The following is a 16,113-nucleotide window of genomic DNA, read 5'->3' as shown; positions in this document are numbered from 1 at the left end:
GTTAAGGAATTTTTTCCCACACTCACCATTTGACAGTAGAAATACTTTATTATATACAACTAAAAAGGAATTGATAGACCATCCCTTAAGCTGTCGATGTTATTGTTTTGGGACTGAGAATTTGGATTAAAATTGTAAATCATCTTCAAAATGAAGATTACAGATGTGATCATCTTTAGTAATAGTATACTCAATTTTTTTGTTATATTCAAATTTATAGTGCAAAAAGATATGGTCTTAGAACCTATGAAATTATTATAGTTAACAGATTTCTAACATTGGAAATACTAACTTTAAGGCATGAACATATGCAAGATTTATACAAGTCAGGGTATCAGTATGCCTCTTTGATGATAAACCCAAGCCTTTGAATTGATGCCATATACATGCAAGTAGTATTCAAATTGTCATTATTTTGAGATAGAAGACCACAAGCATCATTAAAGCAAAGCTCTATATGAAACAAAGAGATATATTAAAATTGCATCATGCTCTTTACTCATGTTATGGTGTATTAAAGTATATTAGCTTTTATTGCTACTTTCTGAGGGAATTTTGAAATGTAAATTCTAAGTGGCCACACTCATATACACATTTCAGTATTCCTAGGAAGATGTATTTCTAAGGAGTTATACAAAACTATATATATATATATATATATATATATATATATATATATAGTTTTGGAAAGAAGAAGTGGTTTATGGTGCCACTTATCAGTAATGAACATAGTGAAAATGAAATTAATTTTGTCTCTTTACTTGACAACATCATTAAAAGAATACTATGATTGATGGTTGCCCATTGGGTTTTCTTATATTATCTATTGTTCTCTATATTCTACTACAATGTTATACAAAAGGGAATAATTCATAAAGCTTTTTTTAAAAAATTACTTTTTCTTGAACAAAAATTATAAAGACTAATAAATTGGTTTGAAAATATGAAAATTTCTTATACAAATTTGAAATTTCAACTGTATATTCATTTGAAGAAAAATAGGCATGTCTGTTAGCAAAATGCTCTTAGAAGCACTATAATTCCTTTATTACCACCGCCAAAAGGAGCGTGAATTCTCTTTACATACCAGGTAAACTAGAGACATCAACCTGGGATTTGGATTCGTTTAAACAATTTTTGTTTCATTTTATTTTCTGAGTATGATTGTCAGTGTATAGGATAAATCATTTACTATTTAGGGAAATTTAACCTTAATCCTTGAATTTTTGGAGCAACAGTTGATTTGAAAAAACTACCCTGTTAGTGTTGTTACTGCAGTAGTACTGGAGTAGATGAATAGCTGATCACAAAGGGTAAGTGAAAATAGAAAGTAATATTAAGGACCAAACAAAAAGACTCCAGATGCCTAAAATATATTTGTTTTCTACAATATGTACTTTGGTTTTTCACCTCCTGGGGATTTAAGTTTTGCTTTTCCCGACTTGAAAAAGCTATCAAATTCAACAGGGTCAAATGTGTTACATCCTAAGAAAGGGGGGCTGAATGAAGTTTCATGGGTTGGGAGTCAGGAGGGTGGCCAGGACCAGTAACAGAGCGCCTCTAATTGGTATGTACTCTTACGAGAAAGTGAGAATCTCCAACAGTTTCATTGGCCAAGAGCTCGGGTGTCTGACTCAACCTTGTCCTAAATTGGGAAGACTGACCTGAGAGGGTAATAAAACTAGCACATGAGCTACTGTATAAGAACAACAATCAGTAATTATACAAAGCTGAGTTGGTATATGTCTGGGGACCTAATTTGAACATTCTGGCAAAGTTATACACACATCCATTTTTCCTTGGTAACTGTAAACCCATCAGTTCTCCAGTTTGTCTGTAAAGATATAAAACTCATTAATAATGTCATAGATAAAATCATGAAATGCACGGGTTTGTCTTCATCACCATATTCTCCATTTGCCTTTTGCTGGCCGTGCCCACCCTTCCCTTTCCACATCCCTTATGGCTTCTTTTTCTTCCAGTAACTTCATCTCAAAACTGGAAAGATTGACAGTAATCATTTAAACTATTCCAGTGTAGAAAGCAAAAGGCACAAAAAAGCAAAGTACCGAGGACGAAAGATAAAATAGTAACCCAATTCATATAAAGTATGTAAATTGGTGGGTTTGAATTTTAATCAGTTTTAATGTGGTTATAGCCTAGCATTTCCATTTTAAGTGGCATAAGTGTGTTACTTCACAATGTGAAAAAAAAAAAAAAGAACTTTGTCCTTTTTAAATAACTTGAAGACATCAGCAAATGTCTGGACAGCACTTTCCTGGGTAAAATCCCAGAAATCATGCTGTACGATTCTGAAGGTCAATTCAGGATGTGAGCCTGACTTAGTCCTTTCAGGCTGCGGTAGTTAAGGGAATCAAAAGACAGACACTATAATCTGGCTGAGCTTGAGCCCTGAGGGTGTCAGTCAGCAATGTGGCCTTCTTGTTATGGCCAGGAACCCATTTTCAGAAACTTACAGAACAAAGGATGTTATATTTACCATTAACAGACTTTCCAGGTTGTCACAGATTGCAAGATTTGAATCTTTTCTATGGCTGAGTAGTATCCCGTTGTAGACATCTATATCTCTATCTGGATCTATATCTAAACACACACACACACACACACACACACACACACACACACACACACACATCTTCTTCATCCATTCATCCACTGATGGACGCTTGGATTGTTTCCATATCTTCACTCTTGAAAACAATGCTGTAATGAACATAGGGATATATATCTTTGCAAATTGGTGTTTTTGTTATCTTCAAATAAATACCCAGAAGTATCTCAGTGTAGTTTTGATTTGAATTTCCCTGTTGGCTAATGATGATGAACATTTTTTCATGTGTCTGTTAGCCATTTGTATCTCTTCTGAGATACCACCTTACACCAGGTAGAATGGCAAAAATTGGAAAGGCAAGAAACAACACATGTTGGAGAGGTTGTGGAGAAAGGGGAACCCTCTTACACTGTTGGTGGGAATGCAAGTTGATACAGCCACTTTGGAAAGCAGTGTGGAGGTGCCTCAAAAATTTAAAAATAGAGCTACTCTATGACCCAGCAATTGCACTCCTGGGTATTTACCCCAAAGACACAGATGTAGTGAAAAGAAGGGGCACATGCACCCCCATGCTCATAGCAGCAATGTCCACAATAGCCAAACTGCGGAAGGAGCTGAGATACCCTTCAACAGATGAATGGATAAGGAAGATGTGGTCCATATATACAATGGAATATTACTCAGCCATCAGAAAGGATGAATACCCAACTTTTATATCAACATGGATGGGACTGGAGGAGATTATGCTAAGTGAAATAAGTCAAGCAGAGAAAGTCAGTTATCATGTGGTTTCACTTATTTGTGGAACATAAGGAATAACACGGAGGACATTAGGAGAAGGAAGGGGAAAATGATGCGGGGTGGGAATCAGAGGGGAGATGAGCCATGAGAGACTATGGACTCTGAGAAACAAACAGGGTTTTAGAGGGGAGGGGGGTGGGGGGATGGGTTAGCCCGGTGATGGGTATTAAGGAGGGCACATATTGCATGGAGCACTGGGTGTTATACGAAAACAATGGATCATGGATCACTACATCAAAAACTAATGATGTATGGTGACTAACATAACATAATAAAATAAAATTTAAAAAATAAATAAATACCCAGAAGTAGAATTGCTGGATCATATAGTAGTTCTATTTTTAATTTTTGGGGGGAACCTACATGTGCTTTTCCACAGTGGCTACGCCAATTTACATTCCCACCAACAGTGCACAGGGTTCCCTTTTTTCCATATCCTCTCCAACATTTATTACCTGTTGTGTTTTTGATGATAGCCATTCTAACAGGTGTGAGGTGATATCTCAGGATGGTTTTGATTTGCATTTCCCTGATGATTAATAACATTGAGCATCCTTTTATGTTCCGTGGGCCATTTGTATGCCTTCTTTGAAAAATGACTATTCAGATCTTCTCTCCATTTTTAAAATCAGATTGGGGGTGTTTTGTTATTATTAACTTGTTTGAGTTATTTGTGTATTCTGAATATTAGCTCCTCAGGTACATGATCTGTAATTATTTTCTCTGATTCATTAGGTGGCCTTTTTATTTTGTTGGTGCCTTCCTTTGTCATGCAGAAGCTTTTTAGTTTGATGTTATCCCACTTGTATATTTTTGCCTTTGTTTCTTCTGCTTTTAGAGTTGGATCCAAAAATTCCATGTCAAAACTGATGTCAGGGAGCTATGGCCTATGTTTTCCGTTAGAAGGGTTATGATTTCAAGTCTTACATTCAATTTGGTAATCCATTTTGAGTTAATGTTTGTGTATGGTATAAGGTAGTAGTCCAGTTTCATTCTTTAGCTTGTGACTGTCCAGTTTTCCCACCACCGTTTATTAAAGAGGCTATCTTGTTCCCATTGCATATTCTTGGCTCCTTTTTCATAAATTAATTGACAATGTATGTGTGAGGTCATTTCAAGCCTCTCTGTTCTTTTCCATTGATCTATATGTCCGTTTTTATGCCAATACATACTTTTTATTTACTGTAACTTTGTAATATAGTTTGAAATCAGGGAGTATGATGCCTCTAGCTTTGTTCTTCTTTAACAAGATCCCTTTGCTATCAGTAGTCTTCTATGTTTCCATACAAATTTTAGGATTGTTTGTTCTATTTCTGTGAAAAATGCCTTTGGAAATTTGATAGGGGTTGCATTAAATCTGTATATTGCTTTGGGTAGTTTGCAGATTTTAATAATATTAATTCTTCAAAGCCATGAGCATGGAATACCTTTTTATTTTTTATTTTTTAACATTTTCTTAAATTTTATTGTTATGTTAGTCACCATACAATACGTCATCAGTTTTTAATGTGGTGATCCACAATCCATTGTTTTCATATAACACCCAGTGCCCCATGCAGTACGTGCCCTCCTTAATACCCATCACCGGGCTAACCAATTCCTCCTCCCCCCTCCCCTCTAAAACCCTGTTTGTTTCTCAGAGTCCATAGTCTCTTATGTTTCATCTCTCCCTCCGATTTCCCCCCCTTCATTTTCCCTTCCTTCTCCTAATGTCCTCCATGCTGTTCCTTATGTTCCACAAATAAGTGAAACCATATGATAATTGACTTTCTCTGCTTGACTTGTTTCACTTAGCATAATCTCTTCCAGTCCCATCCATGTGGATGTAAAAGTTGGGTATTCATCCTTTCTGATGGCTGAGTAATATTCCATTGTATATATGGACCACATCTTCTTTATCCATTCATCTGTTGAAGGGCGTCTCGGCTCTTTCCGCAGTTTGGCTATTGCGGACATTGCTGCTATGAACATTGGGGTGCATGTGGCCCTTCCTTTCACTACATCTGTGTCTTTGGGGTAAATACCCAGGAGTGCAATTGCCGGGTCATAGGGTAGCTCTATTTTTAACTGTTTGAGGCACCTCCACACTGTTTTCCAAAGTGTCTGTACCAACTTGCATTCCCACCAACAGTGTAAGAGGGTTCCCCTTTCTCCACAACCTCTCCAACATGTGTTGTTTCTTGCCTTGCCAATTTTTGCCATTCTACCTGGTGTAAGGTGGTATCTCAATGTGGTTGTGATTTCAATTTCCCTGATGGCTAAAGATGATGAACATTTTTTCATGTGTCTGTTAGCCATTTGTATGTCTTCCTCAGAGAAGTGTCTTTTCATATCTTCTGCCCACTTTTTGACTTGATTATTTGTTTTTTGGGTGTTGAGTTTGAGAAGTTCTTTATAGATCTGGGATACCAGCCCTTTTTCTGTAGTGTCATTTGCAAATATCTTCTCCCATTCTGTGGGTTGTCTCTTTGTTTTGTTGACTGTTTCCTTTGCTGTGCAGAAGCTTTTTATCTCGATGAAGTCCCAAAAGTTCATTTTTGCTTTTGTTTCACTAGCTTTTGGAGATGTATCTTGAAAGAATTTGGTGTGGGCGATGTCAAAGAGATTACTGCTTATGTTCTCCCCTAGGATTTTGATGGATTCCTGTCTCACATTGAGGTCTTTCATCCACTTTGAGTTTATCTTTGTGAATGGTATTAGAGAATGGTCGAGTTTCATTCTTCTGCATGTGGCTGTCCAATTTTCCCAGCACCATTTATTGAAGAGACTGTCTTTAATCCATTGCATGTTTTTTCCTGCTTTGTCAAAGATTATTTGACCATAGAGTTGAGGGTCCATATCTGGGTTCTCTATTCTGTTCCATTGGTGTATATGTCTGTTTTTGTGCCAGTACCATGCTGTCTTAGTGATCACAGCTTTGTAATATAGCTTGAAATCAGGCAACGTGATGCCCCCAGCTTTGTTTCTCTTTTGCAACATTTCCTTGGCGATTCGGGGTCTTTTCTGATTCCATACAAATTTTAGGATTGTTTGTTCTAACACTTTGAAAAATGTCATTGGAATTTTGATCGGGATGGCATTGAAGGTATAGACTGCTCTGGGTAGCACATTTTAACAATGTTTATTCTTCCGATCCATGAGCGTGGAATATTTTTCCATCTTTTTGTGTCTTCTTCAATTTCTTTCATGAGTGTTCTGGAGTTCCTAGAGTATAGATCCTTTACCTCCTTGGTTAGGTTTATTCCGAGGTATCTTATGGTTTTTGGTGCTATTGTAAATGGAATCATTTCTCTAATTTCTCTTTCAACAGTTGCATTGTTAGTTTATAAGAAATCAACTGATTTCTGTGCATCGATTTTGTATCCTGCCACATTCCTGAATTGCTGAATGAGTTCTAGTAACTTGGGGGTGGAGTCTTTTGGGTTTTCCACATTAAAGTATCATGTCGTCTGCGAAAAGAGAGAGTTTGACCTCTTCTTTGCCAATTTGAATACCTTTTATTTTTTTTTCTTGTCTGATTGCTGTTCCTAGGACTTCTAGTACTATGTTGAACAATAGTGGTGAGAGTGGGCATCCTTGACGTGTTCCTGATCTTAAGAGAAAGGCTCTCAGCTTTTCCCCATTGAGGATGATATTCGCTATGGGTTTTTCATAGATGGATTTTATGAACTTGAGGAATGTTCCCTCTGTCCCTATACTCTGAAGAGTTTTAATCAGGAGAGGATGTTGTATTTTGTGAAATGCTTTTTCTGCATCAATTGAGAGGACCATATGGTTCTTCTCCCTCCTCTTATTAAGGTGTTCTATCACATTGATTGATTTGCGAATGTTGAAACACCCTTGCACCCCGGGGATAAATCCCACTTGGTCGTGGTGGATGATCCTTTTAATGTATTGTTGGATCCTATTAGCTAGGATTTTGTTGAGGAATTTGGAATCCGTATTCATCAGGGATATCGGTCTGAAATTCTCCTCTTTGATGGGGTCTCTGCCTGGTTTGGGGATTCAGGTAATGCTGGCCTCATAGAATGAGTTTGGAAGTTTTCCTTCTGTTCTGTTTTCGAAACAGCTTCAGTAGAACAGGTATTATTTCTTCTTTGAATGTTTGGTAGAATTCCCCAGGGAATCCATTAGGCCCTGCACTCTTTTGGGAGGTTTTTAATCACTGCTTCAATCTCGTTAGTGGCTATTGGCCTATTCAGGTTGTCAATTTCTTCCTGATTCAGTCTTGGCAGCTTATAGGTATCCAGGAAGGCCTCCATTTCATCCAGATTGCTCAGTTTATTGGCATATAGTTGTTAATAATAATTTCTAGTAATTCTTTCTATTTCCTTGGTGTTAGTCGTGATCTCTCCCCCTTTCGTTCATAATTTTATTAATTTGGGTCCTTTCTCTTTTCTTTTGGATAAGTCTGGCCAGTGGTTTATCGATCTTATTAATTCTTTCAAAGAACCAACTTCTAGTTTCGTTGATCTGATCTACTGTGTTTCTGGTTTCTAATTCATTGATCTCTGCTCTAATATTATTTCTCTTCTAATGCGTGGCTTAGGCATCGTTTGTTGCTTTTTCTCTAGTTCTTTAAGGTGTAGGGTTAGTTGGTGAATTCGGGATTTTTCTGTTTTTTTGAGTGAGGCTTGGAGGGCTATGTATTTCCCCCTTAGGACCGCCTTTGCAGTATCCCATAGGTTTTGGACCGATGTGTTTTCGTTCTCATTGATTTCCACGAATTGTTTAAGTTCTTTGATTTCCTGGTTGACCCAAACATTCTTGAGCAGAGTGGTCTTTAGCTTCCAAGTGTTTGAATTTCTGCCAAATTTTTTCTTGTGATTGAGTTCCAGTTTTAAAGCATTATGGTCTGAGAATATGCAGGGAATAATCTCAATCTTTTGGTATATGTTGAGACCTGATTTGTGACCCAGCATGTGGTCTATTCTGGAGAAAGTTCCATGTGCGCTCGAGAAGATGAGTATTCTGTTGTTTTAGGGTGGAATGTTCTGTCAGTATCTATGAGGTCCATCTGGTCCAGTGTGTCATTCAAAGCTCTTGTTTCCTTGTTGATTTTCTGCTTAGATGATCTGTCCATTGCTGAGAGTGGAGTATTGAGGTCTCCTACAATTAACGTATTGTTATCAATAGGACTCTTTATTTTGGTGAACAGTTGGCTTATGTAGATGGCTGCTCCCATGTTAGGGGCATAGATATTTACAATTGTTAGATCTTCTTGTTGGATAGACCCTTTAAGAATGATATAGTGTCCTTCTGTGTCTCTAACTACAGACTTTCGTTTAAAATCTAATTTGTCTGATCCAAGAATTGCTACCCCAGCTTTCTTTTGAGGTCTGCTGGCATGGAAGATGGATCTCCATCCCTTCACTTTCAGTCTGGATGTATCTTTAGGTTCAAAATGAGTCTCTTGTAGGCAGCCTATGGATGGGTCCTGTCTTTTTATCCAGTCTGCAACCCTGTGCCGTTTTATGGGAGCATTTAGGCCATTCAAGTTGAGAGTGATTATTGAAAGATATGAATTAATTGTCATCATGTTGCCTGTGAAGACGTTGTTTTTATGGCTTGTCCCTGTAAATTTCTGTTGTATATCACTCTTGGGGTCTTTCTCTTTTTATAGAACCCCCCTTAATATTTCTTGCAGGGCCGGCTTAGTAGTCACATATTCTTTCAGTTTCTGCCGGTCGTGGATCTCTGCATCTCTCCATCCATTCTAAATGACAGCCTTGCCAGATAAAGTATTCTTGGCTGCATGTTCTTCTCATTTAGTACCCTGAATATGTCTTGCCAGGCCTTTCTGGCTTACCAGGCCTCTGGGGATAGGTCTGACGTTATTCTCATGTTCCTCCCTCTGTACATAAGGAATCTCTTCCCCCTAACTGCCCTTAAGTTGGTTTCCTGGGTTCTAAGATTTGCAAGTTTTACTATTACATGCCAGAGTGTTGGCCTGTTTTCCTTCATCTTGGGAGGGGTCCTCTCTGCCTCTAGGACGCGAATGTTTGTTTCATTCCCCAGATTAGGGAAGTTCTCAGCTACGATTTGCTCAAGTACATCTTCTAGTCCTCTCTCTCTCTCCACTCCCTCCAGGATTCCAATTATTCTGCTTCATGGTGTCACATATTTCTCTGATTCTATTTTCATGGATTCTGAGTTGTTTTTCCCTGGCCTCCTCTTTTCCCTTTTTATCTATTATATTGTCTTCCAGGTTGCTTATTCTTTCTTCTGCCTCACTTACCCTATCTGTTAGATTATCTAGATTGGATTGGATCTCATTGGTAGCATTTTTAAGTTCTGCCAATTCAGCTTTCATTTCTGCCCTTAGAGACTCTAAGTTGCCATTAATTTCTCCATTCTAGCCATTGTCTTCACAATTGCTTAGCCTGAATTCCATCACCAACATCTTGGTTATATCTGCGTCCATTCGTAAATCTGCAGCATAAGTCATGATCTCTGAGTCTTTTCTATTTTGGGGGTTCCTCCTCCTAGTCATTCTGTTGATGAGTGTTTGAGGGAATGTATAGAGTCCAAATTATTGACCAGAACCCAAGCAAATGCACCTGTTTTCTTGGGACCTTAGGGTTGCTGGCCTCTTGTTTTCCCAGCCTGTCTTCTGTGGGAGGGGCCTGCCGCACTGTTACTCAGGCAACCCTGTTTGGGCGGAGTTGCCCTGACCACCTGTGGCGGAAGATGGGCTCAGCGGGAATCAGTTTTGGGGGCTTTTGTTCTCTGGCACCTTTCCCTGGCGGCTTCCCACATCTCTTCCACGAGTCAGAGCAGAAGAGACCGTTTCCAGCCCTCTGCCTCAGAGCAGAGAAACTGCAGTCTGTTCTCCAGTGAGCTCTCTAGGCCACACTGTCTCCGTTTCTGTCTGTGCTGCTATAAACTGCAGCGGCCTGGGTTGTGCACCCCCCGCAGCGCCCCCAGTTCTGCCTCCAGGTCGGAGCACATCTCTGCCCTTTGTGCTTCTAAAACCGTCAGCCACCCCCAGATCGCAGGCGCGACCCCACTGCTCCGGGTTTCCACCCTGGGGGCTGCCCTAAAGTCCTTTCCCCACCTGTGCCCCGTCCCCAGTGCATGAGGCTGTCGCTCACCGGTGGTGTAGGATCCCCATGGCCAGGCTCCCTCCCGCTGCCATTTATCCTCTGATAGATATCTGCCTGAGGAATCAGGGCTCTCTGCTTCGGACCTCAAAAGCAGCTGTCTGCGATATTCTGTTTGTAGAGATCCAGATCTTCTTACATCTCAGGCTGGTTTCATGGGTGCTCAGAATGGTCTGGTAGATATCCAGCTCAATTCCGGGTACCAGTTGAAATAGGGTCCCCTACTCCTCCGCCATCTTTCCTTCAATCAACATTTTTTAAATACAAAGAATTCCATAAAAAAGAATGAGATCTTGCCATTTGCAACAATATGGATGGACTCAGCAGCTATGCAGAGGGTGCAAAACGGTGGGGCCAAGGGAGGCAGAGACCTCCTGGGATGCAGCCTAGTCCCCTGAGCCAGGCAAGCTCTCTATTTTTTATTTTTTTAAATGTTTTTTATTATGTTATGTTAGTCACCATACAGTACATCATTAGTTTATTTATCTATTTATTTTTATCTTCTTCAATTTATTTCATTAATGTCTTAATTTTTCAATATACAGGTATTTCACCTGCTTGGTTAAATTTATTCCTAGGTATTTTATTCTTTTTGATACAGTCGTAAATGGGATTGTTTTCTTAATTTCTCTTTCTGGTAGTTAATAATTAGTGTATAGAAATGCAACAAATTTCTGTGTATTGACTTTGTATCCTGTAACTTTACTGAATTCATTTATTAGTTCTAACAGATTTTAGAGTTTAGAGTTCTAATGCATATAATAACTCTTTAATCTTTGGTAAGATTAATAAAATGATACATCTTTGTAACAATGCTTTTGAAGGAAAAGTCAGTTTCCTTTGAAATCAGAATTACTTCTTCCTCTCCCTTCTTACCTCTTTCACTCTTTACTCATTACCTACAGCAGCCTCTCTTTTTTCAGAATTAGCCACATTTGGAGGGTTTCAAATAAATCTAGTCCATTTAGGTAAAGGAAACCGAATTGAATGTCTACAGTCTCTATTTTCTTCTCTTGCTTATCCTAATACTCATTTGAGTACTTTCTCTAGATTCTATGTTTCTTAATAAAGTTCATAGTAACTTTGTGATATATCCTGGGCACAGGAAATGCTAATAAATACTAATTGATGACAAGGTATACATGCCACAAAGGGCACACATCTCCAAATTTTCTGCAAAGGAAAAAAATGAGACAACTAAATAAACTGCCCAATAGTGCATTTATTTTTCTTTAGTATTTAATATGTTTGTGAAGTTTGTTAGAAAGCAAACACTTCTGTATCTGAGCAAGTAACAAGGATTCACCAATGTTAACGTGGGGAGGAAAGTGGTTGATGACAATATTGAAACCTCGAATTTTTAGACACCTGTCCAAGTAAAGGGACACACATACATGTAACTTTATCCAATTTAGTTACAGGCTAATTAAAATAAAGTGTCACACTAGAACTTAAGTAGCACATCGTGCCCTGTTATACTGTATTATAGCTTGCAGAATTTTAAATTTCAAGAAGACTGAGGGAAAAAATTTTGTATCTTATATAATTATATTGGTCCTGACTGATATCCTTATAGAAAAACTTCTTGTTATTATAAATTACACCTTTAATTTACTATGTTGCTTAAATAGTTAATTATTGAAACATATTCTACTTCATGCTTTTTTTGAGGATAGTTGACACATGCTATTTACATTAGTTTCATATATACAGCAGAGTAATTCATCAACTCAATACATGATGCTGTGCTCACCACAAGGGTAGCTGTCATCTGTCACCATACAATGCTGTTACAATACCATTGACTCTATTTTCTGTGCCGTATCTTTATTCCCATAATTTATTCATTCCATAACTGGGAGCCTTATATGTCCTGGAGCTGTGCATATAAATATATTGTGCCTGGAATGTGTTTTACTACAAATACAGAAATTGAGTTTTTAATCCAAGAAGACCCCATAGGGAATTATTATCTTACATTTGCTATCTAGGTGTATATTTTAATAGCTTGAAACAAAACATAACTTTTCTGAATAGTTACTACTCTAGCTTACTAAAATTGGGAAGCTTCTTTGTTTCCTTTTTCAGGGAGGGAAGTACTTAATATCAGTATCCTAGAAACAAAACAGTTCGGGTGTTAAATTTGATACCTGATTCGGAAAATGGCATATAATACTGTTGATGCTAAAAAATACTTTGTTGCTAAGTCATGCAAGTGATGCATATATGACCTTGCTTCCCAAGAGGTAGGGCAGTCAACACTGACTGGGTTTTTCCATTCACAATTACTCTTCTGGTTGTCGTGAGCAAATGTAATGTTGTTGATTTTGTTTTCACTGCCCCGTAGGGAAAGTACAAGACATGTTTTCACGGACAAACTCATATAAAAAACTGTAAAAACTTCCTTTTCATTCTGGATAAGAACACGTGTATCCAAAGTCCAAGTTTTAGATGAAAAATGATGTACTTGTTGCCCACTTGAGAAAGATATGCAGAGCAGCATAGCTCTGTTGCCTGGCATGAAGCTTGTTAGACATAAATTGGAGTTTCTGGACAAATAGACATCATAATTAAAGCATGTAAAAGCAAATAAAGACTGGTATTATAATTATATAAGCTGATAGCATTCAGTTCTACTCAATCCAAATTTATCATGCCATGATAAATGAAAGTAATAACTCTTGACAGCTGTTGTGGTCTGATATCTTACTTTTGAAACCAAAAGTCCCTTAAAAATTATGATTCTAACCTGAGGAGGAATATTTTTCATATGAGTATTTAGTTAATATTTCATATCCTAAAGCAAATGAGAAATCAACAAATGGAAACTAGTATTAGTATTATTAGGTCATTATATGCCCTAACTTATATGAATCTCACAGATTTCAAAATCAAAGTCTTTTTTTAGTGCTAGAGAGGAGGAACAGGCTGGGTGAAAATGCAACTTGTATGTTTGCATTAAAAATTGCTATCTAGGGGCACCTGGGTGGCTCAGTCTGCCTTCGGCTCAGGTCATGAACCCAGAGTCCTGGGATCGAGCCCCGCATTGGGCTCCCCGCTCTGCGGGAGGCCTGCTTCTCCCTCTGCCATGCCTCTTCCCCTGCTTGTGCTTGCTCTCTCTCTCTCTCTCTCTCTGACAACTAATTAAATAAAACCTTTAAAAAAATCAAATCTTTCCTTGAACTGATGAGAAAACAGAGACCAAAAATTACTATATGTTTTTATATCACAAATTTTACAAAAACAAATTTGTTCTCATCCTCATGGTTTTCCCCTTCTTCTTCTTCTTGTTGGTATTGTTATTATTCAATCATTTTGGTTATAATAAAAAGGAAGCATTATGGCACTGGTTCCCAGTTCAGGTCATTCTGTCCACAGACCTAGATGACAGTCCAGCTCTGCCACTTACTACTAGTATAACCTTCAACAAGCAGTCCTCATTTTCCTAACCAATAAAAAAGGCACTATGATAAGACTTACCTCTATGGAGTTAATGTGGGTATTTAATGAGATAATGCATGTAAAGATTAGTACATCACCTGATAAGATTTAAGTAGTCAATATGTGCTTCCTGCTAGTAGTTGAGATATTTTAATGCTATATATTGAATGCTGTATATGGAAGGTTCCTGAAATGCATTCTGAATGCCAAAGATTATTTGATCATGTTTATATTCTTACTAGAGTATTATACTATGGTAGCAGACATGGGCTTCATTATTGGATGGATAATATTTTAGAAAATTAACTTTTACTTCCCCTCTAAGAACACATTATGCACATTAAATTTGTCTACTCACATTAGATTGTATCTTAAAGAAATTATTGATTTTAGATTGCTTCTTCAACAAGTCTACCCAAATGCATATAGTAAGTACATAGTTCTGACAAAAGAAAATTATTCCTATTCTTTAAAAAAAAATGACCGTGTAGTGGACACTATGCCACACAAATTGGTAAATGACCATCAAGAAGAAAGTAAGATTGAAAAACGTTATTTTTCTAAACTAAAGAAGTTCAGATATAATATTTCTTAAGACAGAAAACAAGAATAATTTTACAAAACAGATCATCAAACCATTATGCCTGTCAAGTACCTCCTGAAGGTTTTGGTGACAGTCATATTCATTTTACAGAAAAATACTGCTTTTCTTCTGACAGGCACCGTTATCACAAAGCTTTCTGAATCATTCATAATGATTGAAGTTTACTAGCATAGAAACATGCAGTGAGTATCGTATGTTAACGGGAACTCCTTCTGAATTTGCAAAGTAAATGCCAGTTTATCAGAAATAAACCTATCAAAAGACATTATGGTGTAGAATATTGAAAGAAGTTTCAGAATAAAAGTATGTACCACATGACTGATGTTCATTAAAATAGAAACTATAAAAAGACCCACAATCATTTAAAATTTGAATATAAAGAGAAATGCTCATCCATAAATTTCCTCTTGAATTTTGGCTAAATAACTGAGCATTCCTAAATTATATGCAGACTCTTCATGAAAAATAACTTCTGCTTGAATATGATTATGAAAATAGGATACCAGTATTTTATGGTTTAATGTTAAAACACTTAGCATTCCAGTCATACCTTACTCTACCAACTTAATATGTTCCTACAGATTTGTGGGTAAATTGAATCATCATAACTTCACAGAAGTATTCCTTTCATTTTTGATTGATCTTTAATTAGTAGTGGCTTAACGTGTCAGTTTTAAGAGGCTCTGTCCCCCAGTCTCTCTTAAGCAGCTAATGATCAATGAAAGATTTATATGCACAAGGGAAATACGCTATTTAAAGAAACTCTGTGGTGAATAATTTTATTTAAGAATCCTTTTGTGATTGAATAATCGCCCCCATAACTTTTCCTCGTGGTAGTGCAAGTTTCTACATTTTCCTAAGATGAAGTTCATCAACATGAAACTGCAAGTGGTATTTCTAACTAATTCAGGTTAAAGATTAGCCACCCATCACTTCATATGGCTTCCCCTTGTCCATCACCAGAAACTGATGTCCCGATTGAGACTTTGTGCCTTTTCTGAGGAAATATTAAATTTTATTCACCAGCTTCAGAATCAACAGTATTTTTATCTGAATCTAATTCATTGAAAATTGATGTGGTAGGGTAGAATATTTGAGGGACCAGAATGCCTTATGTTCAGTTATGACAAAACAGTTTATTGGTGTAAGGTATACACTTTGAAGACCATTATATTATCCTGTTTGTCTTGGTTTTGTTGAAATGTACCCTGATAGAATGACTGCTGGCGGTGTCATTTGTTTTTCCACATCTATAATTGTGATGAGAGTTCTTATTTCCAAGTTTAAAGGGAGCATTTTGTATTTCGATTCTTCTGGAATTTATATGGCCCTTTGCATTACATCATTCTGCTGATCATTTCATTTTCTTCTTAATGTATTCATATGTATTTAGTAAGGTTTTTCTTTTTGTTATGAAAATATATACAGTGAAATTTGATTCATTACTTTCTGAATGCCTAAACAGTTACCTTTTAGGATATCCTAAATGATATGTTCCAGAACACGGAAGTTCAGCCCAATATATAGACTATCCAGAAGGCTTTAAAACCTGAGCCTCACTGTAAATTCTCATGAAGAGGCCTCTTTTCCAA

At 37.3% G+C, this 16,113-nt stretch overlaps 1 protein-coding gene across 1 annotated transcript in view; it reads left to right on the top strand.

Moving 5' to 3' along the window:
• The window catches only part of IL1RAPL1 (interleukin 1 receptor accessory protein like 1), a 686,391-nt gene that overhangs the window by 361,671 nt on the left and 308,607 nt on the right, over window positions 1–16,113 (top strand). The window lies entirely within an intron of this gene.

This window comes from Eumetopias jubatus, unplaced genomic scaffold (assembly GCF_037043125.1).
Source record: "Eumetopias jubatus isolate StellerSeaLion01/CBP00866 unplaced genomic scaffold, mEumJub1_p1.0 scaffold_11, whole genome shotgun sequence".
Classification (NCBI taxonomy): Eukaryota; Metazoa; Chordata; class Mammalia; order Carnivora; family Otariidae; genus Eumetopias; species Eumetopias jubatus.
The sequence above is the reverse complement of the archived record's forward strand: the minus strand, read 5'-3'. Positions and strand labels throughout refer to the sequence as shown.